Raw genomic sequence first — 9529 nt, 5'->3', positions numbered from 1 at the left:
AGTGCGGATCACAGATCCCTGAGAGGATGAAGAGCAGCAACGATCACAGACCCCTGAGAGGATGAAGAGCAGTGCAGATCACAGACCCCTGAAAGAATGAAGAGCAATGCCGATCACAGACCCCTGAAAGGATGAAGAGCACTGCTGATCACTGACCCCTGAGAAGATGAAGAGCAGTGCCAATCACAGACCCCTGAGAGGATGAAGAGCAATGCCGATCACAGATCTCTGAGAGGATGAAGAGCAGTGCCGCTCACAGACCCCTGAGAGGAAGAAGAGCAGTGCCGATCACATACTCCTGAGAAGATGAAGAGCAGTGCCAATCACAGACCCCTGAGAGGATGAAGAGCAGTGATGATCACAGACCCCTGAGAGGATGAAAAGCAGTGCCGATCACAGACCCCTGAGAAGATGAAGAGCAGTGCCGATCACAGACCCCTGTGAGGATGAAGAGCAGTGCCGATCACATACCCCTGAGAGGATGAAGAGCAGTGATGATCACAGACCCCTGAGAGGATGAAGAGCAGTGCTGATCACAGACCCTGAGAGGATGAAGAGCAGTGCCGATCACATACCCCTGAGAGGATGAAGAGCAGTGATGATCACAGACCCCTGAGAGGATGAAAAGCAGTGCCGATCACAGACCCCTGAGAAGATGAAGAGCAGTGCCGATCACAGACCCCTGAGAGGATGAAGAGCAGTGCCGATCACAGATCCCTAAGAGGATGAAGAGCAGTGATGATCACAGACCCCCGAGAGGATGAAGAGCAGTGCCGATCAACGATCCCTGAGGAAAATGAAGAGCAGTGCCGGTCACAGACCCCTGAGAAGATGAAGAGCAGTGCGGATCACATATCCCTGAGAGGATGAAGAGCTGTGCCAGTCGCAGACCCCTGAGAAGATGAAGAGCAGTGCCAGTCACAGACCCCTGAGAGGATGAAGAGCAGTGCGGATCACAGAACCCTGAGAGGATGAAGAGCAATGCCAATCACAGACCACTGGGAGGATGAAGAGCAGTGCAGATTCGACCCCTGAGAGGATGAAGAGCAGTGCCGATCACAGACCCCTGAGAGGGTGAAGAGCACTGCCGATCACAGACACCTGAGAGGATTAAGAGCAGTGCAGATCACAAATCCTTGAGAGGATGAAGAGCAGTTCGGATTCGACCCCTGAGAAGATGAAGAGCAGTGCCGATCACAGACCCATGAGAGGATGAAGAGCAGTGCCGATCACAGAGCCCTGTGAAGATGAAGAGCAGTGGCGATCACAGAGCCCTGAGAGGCTGAAGAGCAGTGCAGATCACAGACCCCTGAGAGGATGAAGAGCAGTGCGGATCACAGATTCCTAAGAGGATGAAGAGCAGTGCCGATCACATACCCCTGAGAGGAAGAAGATCAGTGCGGATCACAGATTCATAAGAGGATGAAGAGCAGTGACGATCACAGACTCCTAAGAGGAAGAAGAGCAGTGCCGATCACAGACCCCCGAGATGATGAAGAGCAGTGCCGATCAAAGATCCCTGAGAAGATAAAGAGCAGTGCCGATCACAGACCCCTGAGAGAATGAAGAGCAGTGCAGATTACAGACCCCTGAGATGATAAGGAGCAGTGCCGATTACAGTCCCCTGAGAGGATGAAGAGCATTGCCGGTCATAGACCCCTGAGAGGATGAAGAGCAGTGCCGATCACAGAACCCTGAGAGGATGTAGATCAGTGCCGATCACAGACCCGTAAAAGGATGAAGAGCAGTGCGGATCACAGACCCCTGAAAGGGTGCAGAGCAGTGCGGATCACAGATTCCTGAGAGGATGAAGAGCAGTGCCGATCACAGACCCCTGTGAAGATGAAGATCAATGCGGATCACAAATCCCTGAGAGGATGAAGAGCAGTGATGATCACAGACCCCTGAGAGGATGAAGAGCAGTGCTGATCACAGCCCCCTGAGAGGATGAAGAGCAGGGCCGATCACAGACCCCTGAGAGGATGAAGAGCAGTGCGGATCACAGATCCCTGAGAGGATGAAGAGCAGTGCCGATCACAGATCCCTCAGAGGATGAAGATCAGTGCGGATCACAGATCCCTGAGAGGATGAAGAGCAGTGACGATCACAGACCCCTGAGAAGATGAAGAGCAGTGCGTATCACAGACCCTTGAGAGGATGAAGAACAGTGCGGATCACAGACCCTTGAGAGAATGAAGAGCAGTGCCGATCACATACCCCTGAGAGGATGAAGAGCAGTGCGGATCACAGATCCCTAAGAGGCTGAAGAGCAGTGCGGATCACAGATCCCTGAGAGGCTGAAGAGCAGTAACGATCTCAGACCCCTGAGAGGATCAAGAGCAGTGACGATCACATACCCCTGAGAGGATGAAGAGCAGTGCCGATCACCGACCCCTGAGAGAATGAAGAGCAGTGCAGATTACAGACCCCTGGGATGATAAGGAGCAGTGGGGATCACAGACCCCTGAGAGGATGAAGAGCAGTGCAGATCACAGAACCCTGAGAGGATGTAGATCAGTGCCGATCACAGACCCGTAAGAGGATGAAGAGCAGTGCGGATCACAGACCCCTGAAAGGATGAAGAGCAGTGCCGATCACAGATCCCTGAGAGGATGAAGAGCAGTGACGATCACAGACCCCTGTGAAGATGAAGAGCAGGGCCGATCACAGACCCCTGAGAGGATGAAGAGCAGTGATGATCACAGACCCCTGAGAGGATGAAGATCAGTGCTGATTTCAGCCCCCTGAGAGGCTGAAGAGCAGTGCCAATCACAGACCCCTGAGAGGATGAAGAGCAGTGCGGATCACAGATCCCTGAGAGGATGAAGAGCAGCAACGATCACAGACCCCTGAGAGGATGAAGAGCAGTGCAGATCACAGTCCCCTGAAAGAATGAAGAGCAATGCCGATCACAGACCCCTGAAAGGATGAAGAGCACTGCTGATCACTGACCCCTGAGAAGATGAAGAGCAGTGCCAATCACAGACCCCTGAGAGGATGAAGAGCAATGCCGATCACAGATCTCTGAGAGGATGAAGAGCAGTGCCGCTCACAGACCCCTGAGAGGAAGAAGAGCAGTGCCGATCACATACTCCTGAGAAGATGAAGAGCAGTGCCAATCACAGACCCCTGAGAGGATGAAGAGCAGTGATGATCACAGACCCCTGAGAGGATGAAAAGCAGTGCCGATCACAGACCCCTGAGAAGATGAAGAGCAGTGCCGATCACAGACCCCTGTGAGGATGAAGAGCAGTGCCGATCACATACCCCTGAGAGGATGAAGAGCAGTGATGATCACAGACCCCTGAGAGGATGAAGAGCAGTGCTGATCACAGACCCTGAGAGGATGAAGAGCAGTGCCGATCACATACCCCTGAGAGGATGAAGAGCAGTGATGATCACAGACCCCTGAGAGGATGAAAAGCAGTGCCGATCACAGACCCCTGAGAAGATGAAGAGCAGTGCCGATCACAGACCCCTGAGAGGATGAAGAGCAGTGCCGATCACAGATCCCTAAGAGGATGGAGAGCAGTGATGATCACAGACCCCCGAGAGGATGAAGAGCAGTGCCGATCAACGATCCCTGAGAAAATGAAGAGCAGTGCCGGTCACAGACCCCTGAGAAGATGAAGAGCAGTGCGGATCACAAATCCCTGAGAGGATGAAGAGCAGTGATGATCACAGACCCCTGAGAGGATGAAGAGCAGTACTGATCACAGCCCCCTGAGAGGATGAAGAGCTGGGCCGATCACAGACCCCTGAGAGGATGAAGAGCAGTGCCGATCACAGACTCCTGAGAAGAGGAAGAGCAGTGCCAATCACAGACCCCTGAGAGGACGAAGAGCAGTGCCGATCACAGATCGCTGAGAGGATGAAGAGCAGTGCCGATCACAGATCCCTGGGAGGATGAGGAGCAGTGCGGATTACAGACCCCTGAGAGGATGAAGAGCAGTACCGGTCAAAGACCCCTGAGAAGATGAAGAGCAGTGCAGATCACAGACCCCTAAAAGGATGACGAGCAATGCCGATCACAGACCCCTGAGTGGATGAAGAGCAGTGCCGATCACAGATTCCTGAGAGGAGGAAGGGCAGTGCCAATCACAGATCCCTGTGAGGATGAAGAGCAGTGCCAATCACAGACCCCTGAGAGGATGAAGAGCAGTGTGGATCACAGATCCCTGAGAGGATGAAGAGCAGCAACGATCACAGACCCCTGAGAGGATGAAGAGCAGTGCAGATCACAGACCCCTGAAAGAATGAAGAGCAATGCCGATCACAGACCCCTGAAAGGATGAAGAGCACTGCTGATCACTGACCCCTGAGAAGATGAAGAGCAGTGCCAATCACAGACCCCTGAGAGGATGAAGAGCAATGCCGATCACAGATCTCTGAGAGGATGAAGAGCAGTGCCGCTCACAGACCCCTGAGAGGAAGAAGAGCAGTGCCGATCACATACTCCTGAGAAGATGAAGAGCAGTGCCAATCACAGACCCCTGAGAGGATGAAGAGCAGTGATGATCACAGACCCCTGAGAGGATGAAAAGCAGTGCCGATCACAGACCCCTGAGAAGATGAAGAGCAGTGCCGATCACAGACCCCTGTGAGGATGAAGAGCAGTGCCGATCACATACCCCTGAGAGGATGAAGAGCAGTGATGATCACAGACCCCTGAGAGGATGAAGAGCAGTGCTGATCACAGACCCTGAGAGGATGAAGAGCAGTGCCGATCACATACCCCTGAGAGGATGAAGAGCAGTGATGATCACAGACCCCTGAGAGGATGAAAAGCAGTGCCGATCACAGACCCCTGAGAAGATGAAGAGCAGTGCCGATCACAGACCCCTGAGAGGATGAAGAGCAGTGCCGATCACAGATCCCTAAGAGGATGGAGAGCAGTGATGATCACAGACCCCCGAGAGGATGAAGAGCAGTGCCGGTCACAGAACCCTGAGAGGATGTAGGTCAGTGCCGATCACAGACCCGTAAGAGGATGAAGAGCAGTGCGGATCACAGACCCTTGAAAGGATGAAGAGCAGTGCTGATCACAGATTCCTGAGAGGATGAAGTGCAGTGCCGATCACAGACCCCTGAGAGGATGAAGAGCAGTACTGATCACAGCCCCCTGAGAGGATGAAGAGCTGGGCCGATCACAGACCCCTGAGAGGATGAAGAGCAGTGCCGATCACAGACTCCTGAGAAGAGGAAGAGCAGTGCCAATCACAGACCCCTGAGAGGACGAAGAGCAGTGCCGATCACAGATCGCTGAGAGGATGAAGAGCAGTGCCGATCACAGATCCCTGGGAGGATGAGGAGCAGTGCGGATTACAGACCCCTGAGAGGATGAAGAGCAGTACCGGTCAAAGACCCCTGAGAAGATGAAGAGCAGTGCAGATCACAGACCCCTAAAAGGATGACGAGCAATGCCGATCACAGACCCCTGAGTGGATGAAGAGCAGTGCCGATCACAGATTCCTGAGAGGAGGAAGGGCAGTGCCAATCACAGATCCCTGTGAGGATGAAGAGCAGTGCCAATCAGAGACCCTTGAGAGGGTGAAGAGCAGTGCCGATCACAAATCTCTGAAAGGACGAAGAGCAGTGCCGATCACAGATCCCTCAGAGGATGAAGAGCAGTGACGATCACAGACCCCTGAGAAGATGAAGAGCAGTGCGTATCACAGACCCTTGAGAGGATGAAGAACAGTGCGGATCACAGACCCTTGAGAGAATGAAGAGCAGTGCCGATCACAGACCCCTGAGAGGATGAAGAGCAGTGCCGATCACAGATCCCTAAGAGGATGAAGAGCAGTGATGATCACAGACCCCCGAGAGGATGAAGAGCAGTGCCGATCAACGATCCCTGAGGAAAATGAAGAGCAGTGCCGGTCACAGACCCCTGAGAAGATGAAGAGCAGTGCGGATCACATATCCCTGAGAGGATGAAGAGCTGTGCCAGTCGCAGACCCCTGAGAAGATGAAGAGCAGTGCCGGTCACAGACCCCTGAGAGGATGAAGAGCAGTGCGGATCACAGAACCCTGAGAGGATGAAGAGCAATGCCAATCACAGACCACTGGGAGGATGAAGAGCAGTGCAGATTCGACCCCTGAGAGGATGAAGAGCAGTGCCGATCACAGACCCCTGAGAGGGTGAAGAGCACTGCCGATCACAGACACCTGAGAGGATTAAGAGCAGTGCAGATCACAAATCCTTGAGAGGATGAAGAGCAGTTCGGATTCGACCCCTGAGAAGATGAAGAGCAGTGCCGATCACAGACCCATGAGAGGATGAAGAGCAGTGCCGATCACAGAGCCCTGTGAAGATGAAGATCAGTGCAATTCACAGAGCCCTGAGAGGCTGAAGAGCAGTGCAGATCACAGACCCCTGAGAGGATGAAGAGCAGTGCGGATCACAGATTCCTAAGAGGATGAAGAGCAGTGCCGATCACATACCCCTGAGAGGAAGAAGATCAGTGCGGATCACAGATTCATAAGAGGATGAAGAGCAGTGACGATCACAGACTCCTAAGAGGAAGAAGAGCAGTGCCGATCACAGACCCCCGAGAGGATGAAGAGCAGTGCCGATCAAAGATCCCTGAGAAGATAAAGAGCAGTGCCGATCACAGACCCCTGAGAGAATGAAGAGCAGTGCAGATTACAGACCCCTGAGATGATAAGGAGCAGTGCCGATTACAGTCCCCTGAGAGGATGAAGAGCATTGCCGGTCATAGACCCCTGAGAGGATGAAGAGCAGTGCCGATCACAGAACCCTGAGAGGATGTAGATCAGTGCCGATCACAGACCCGTAAAAGGATGAAGAGCAGTGCGGATCACAGACCCCTGAAAGGGTGCAGAGCAGTGCGGATCACAGATTCCTGAGAGGATGAAGAGCAGTGCCGATCACAGACCCCTGTGAAGATGAAGATCAATGCGGATCACAAATCCCTGAGAGGATGAAGAGCAGTGATGATCACAGACCCCTGAGAGGATGAAGAGCAGTGCTGATCACAGCCCCCTGAGAGGATGAAGAGCAGGGCCGATCACAGACCCCTGAGAGGATGAAGAGCAGTGCCGCTCACAGATTGTTAGAAATGAGGGGGCTCTGGTTGACGCAGGTGTGTACCCACAACAAGCAGGGACCCTTTACTTCTTGTCAGGGCGAAGGATGACTCCCCAGAATAACCCCTGCTCACACTCTCTAGGTGCGTGGCACGAGCAGTCTAGGCTAAGTCTCAGGCGTACACGGTTAAGCAAGTGCAATTATACATACAGTAAACCCCTTGCATGCACCACAAACGGACACCAATCAGGAAGTATATAAAAATAAGCTTTTATGTAGATTCAGCAGATTTAATACAAGGCCCAGTAACGTTAAACTGATGGGGCCACAACTCTTGGAAATACGGTAAAGTCTCTTTGTTACGGAAAGTTCTTTAGGCGGGCAAAAGGTAACTGTGGGCCTCAGCGCACTTCGTGCTGAGGCGGCGCCCGGGAAGCACACGGCAGATGACAGGGAAATCAGAACGTTGCGGACCCTGGATCCGATGCGAGCTCGCGGTCGAGTTCGTAAGTACAGTACCTTGTTTCTTGACGCGAAGGTGGGTGCGGGATTTTAGCGGCTCTTCCACAGAAGGGCGAGGCGGCATTCCGGGGCTCCCACACTTCACGATAGGGGTCTGATCTTCAGGCTCACGACAAGAGCGGGGTGTTGCAGGTGGCGGGTGAACAAAGCGGGGCAGCCGGGCACGCAGATTACGTCTGGGCCGTCCGAGGCTTGGAGATGCTCACAAACGCCGATTCCGGCGGGAGGGTGAAGGTGCACAGCGAGCCTCCAGCGAGCGAGGTGACAGGGGCAGCCCAGCACAGCGTAGGGGGAGCGGCTCCGATCGAGCAAGGCTCTTCCCAAGGCGGGGGCGGCTAAGCAGTCCTGGTCACGGTTTAGGGAGGGACTGGCGCACGAGGCTCACAGCTCCGGCGAGGGAAAGGACACCACAGTCCAGCGGCAGGCGAGTGAAGATCAGGTAGAGCCCAATGGTCCTGGGGCTCAGTTCAGGGGGCAAGCTCAGTTCCAAGCCCTTGGAGATCGTTTTGGAAAGGACAAGTTCTTGAAAGTAAAAATAAAGAAAAGTCTTCAGCAACAGTTTCTCTTCTCCCCTTTGGTAGCAAGGTCACCACTGCAGGCCAATCCCCCAGGATAGGGACAGTCTTCCTCCTACAGCTTTCCCGGTGCCTCCTCCTCAGGCAGAGATTCTTCTTGGTCAAAAGCTGATCTAGTTTCTTAGGAGCAGGGCTCCTACATTTATACAGAAAATCTTTTGTTCTCCCAAGCCAGGGGGGCCCTTGCCTAGTCCAGTCCGGTTTCTGAGCACTTTGTTTACGCGATGCAGGCTTCTTCTTTCAGAGTGCAGGGCAGAGTTATCAGACGCTCCACAGGGGGCGGAGCCGGCATTGAGGTGGCAGAGCACGGTCCTATTCAGAGCCTAGGAGTACTCCTCCCCCCCATCTACCTGTCGATCGTCCTATTCACCACCAGGCTACCTAGCCCTGCCCATCTGGGTTCCCCCAGCCCTGTCACTCACACCAGCCAGACATCAGATACACATCACGCAGAGGCGGGCTGAAATGTTTAGGCAAGCAAAGGCCAGCTTTCTAAAAGCGGCATTTGCAAACGCGGAATATTAAAATAAACCTTGGGAAAAGATGTACCTTATTATTCCGAGTTCAGGCATACTAAACTCGATCTTCTACCATGTTCCCTGGGTCGGTTTGGATCATAGGATGTAACAATCCTAGCCGCCCATACTAGCCTATGAGAACAGGGTAGCCTTGCAGTAGTGAACAACAAGATGGCGGTAACTCACTACTAGGACAGGCCACGCATCTAGGCTTGTCCTACCTTATGCTTACAACGCACCCTGCCCGTGGGCCTACCAGAGGGGTGACTAACATGCAGTTAAGGGAAGGTTTAGGGACCGGCAAGTGTGGGCACTTGCCAGTCAGCATGTCAATACCAGACTGCACGCAGGTTCTGCGATGGCAGACCTTAGACATATTTTACCGTCCGCTTCTGTGGGTGGCACAACCAGTGCTGCAAGCCCACCAGCGGTGTTTGCATTTACATGCCCTGGCGCTCCTGGCGCACTTTACTGGGGTCTGACAGTAAACCAAACGATCCAATCATGGAATCCAACCAACATATACAATTTACATAGGGAGCACTCGCACCGCGACACTGGTTGGCAGTGGCACAGCGCGCTGAGCGGCCAACACCATAAAAACACATGAGGCACAGCGACAAAAGAGGAAGGGAGACTCACGCCAAGGTGCCAGGTCTAACACGTGTCCCCTCCAGCTGAAAAGTGGGGAGAACTACCCTACCCCAGGGAGTTCCTCATCACTAAGGCGGAAAAATCTGGACAGACCGTCAGCATTGGCGTGATCTGTACCAGGGCGATGTTCCACCGTGAAATCCATACCCTGTAGGGAAATGGACCACCTCAACAGCTTTGGATTCTCACCCCTCATATGCATCAAC

Source organism: Triturus cristatus, chromosome 1_1, assembly GCF_964204655.1.
Source record: "Triturus cristatus chromosome 1_1, aTriCri1.1, whole genome shotgun sequence".
Classification (NCBI taxonomy): Eukaryota; Metazoa; Chordata; class Amphibia; order Caudata; family Salamandridae; genus Triturus; species Triturus cristatus.
Note: the sequence above shows the minus strand (reverse complement) of the source record.